General features: G+C 48.8%; 1 long non-coding RNA gene across 1 annotated transcript; it reads left to right on the top strand.

The window, feature by feature from the left end:
* Positions 1–250: 250 nt before the first annotated feature.
* LOC116435383 lies at positions 251–1,118 on the top strand. The gene is made up of 2 exons (XR_004236770.1): positions 251–367; positions 738–1,118. It is a non-coding gene; the product is annotated as an uncharacterized LOC116435383 (long non-coding RNA).
* The last annotated feature ends 227 nt before the right edge of the window (positions 1,119–1,345 follow it).

The raw sequence follows: 1,345 nt of genomic DNA, 5'->3' as shown, positions 1-1,345 counted from the left end.
CTGAGATTCTGAATAGCAGAGATAATCTTTCCACTGGATTTCCAGAGGACAGGAGCTACATAGCCACCACTGGACCTTCTGAGGAAGAGCAGACCCTTTCTACAGGATCACCGCTTTAAAAGGACTGCAGCCACCATTCTACTGCACTGCTACCACCATCCTGCTTAACAGGGTGTCAGGTTGTATCCTGACTCTGTCAGTTTAACCCAGTGTTTTCTGCCTTTACTTTTTTTCCTTTTCTTTCCCCATTAAATTGTTATTCTGACTTGGTGTCTCCCACTAGTTTGTTTTCAAACTAGTACACTGCCAGAGCCTTGGTGAGAGCTGTGGGAGCACAGACGGAGGAAGGCCTTTGGACAGGTGCAAGGTATGAATGATGCACGGTCCCCAGTCATGGTGTGAGCAGAAACATTTCTTCCAAGCATCCCTAGCTTTTAGAATAGTTTCACTCTCAGGTTCGAATAGCGTGAGCCTGGCAAGCCAATAGTCTAAATGTTCAGATGTCTGCTACCCAATACTAGACATGAACTGATGTCTCTCATAGCAACATCAGGCTTTTTCCCTAAGCCAAGTGCTGGAAGGAGAATTTCTTCTGCAAAACTCCTGTGCTTCTGCTGCTTGTTCCATTTTAGAAAGTTTCCTCCACTGGCCCTGCCTTGGTTGAATAGTCCTTTCTCTTCTAACTAGAAGCTCCAGGTTCTCTTCTTACAAGTTGTCTTTGTTTTGTTTGCCCACAGACAGGAGTCCCTGCTTCCCCAGAACCACGTCGATCTGCAGAACCTGCTTGTGGCTGAGGATGCAGATGGCCAGGAAGGCCTGGAAGTAAGCACAGAGGTCAGCCCAGTGCAAGATGATTGTTCCAGAGACAAGTGTCCCAGTAGCAAGAGTCTTGGAGCTACTAATTGTCAGCCCAGAGCTCCCATGGCACTGTGGCTGTTCCAAGGAGGGAACACTCCGTGCTTTGCAGCGGACATGATCCACATGAAACCAAGGAGGTTCCTCCATCTTCAGGAAGCTCCCCTGACATGGCTTCTGACTTCCAGGAAAGTGTTTACCGATGGCGGTCAGATCTTCTTAGGAGCATGTGTGTTAAATAAATTTGGATTTTCCCAGAGAACTGAGTGTTCCCACTGTTCTGGATTTGAGTGGGATTCCTTTCTTCCCGGGAACTGGCACAGCGCTGCGTTTGGATGCAGGATGGGAATGCTCTGGATCACGGGTGGATAGTTCGGTTGTTGCTAAGCAGGGCTTGCCCTCCTCAAGGACTCTGCAGGGTCCTAGAAGCCACTCCATGTCCCATGCTCTGCTGTTGAGGAGGTGACAAAGAGCCTGGAAGGATCATGTC

The sequence above is a fragment of the Corvus moneduloides genome, chromosome 26 (assembly GCF_009650955.1).
Source record: "Corvus moneduloides isolate bCorMon1 chromosome 26, bCorMon1.pri, whole genome shotgun sequence".
NCBI lineage: Eukaryota > Metazoa > Chordata > Aves > Passeriformes > Corvidae > Corvus > Corvus moneduloides.
Note: the sequence above shows the minus strand (reverse complement) of the source record. Positions and strands in the feature narration are given on the sequence as shown.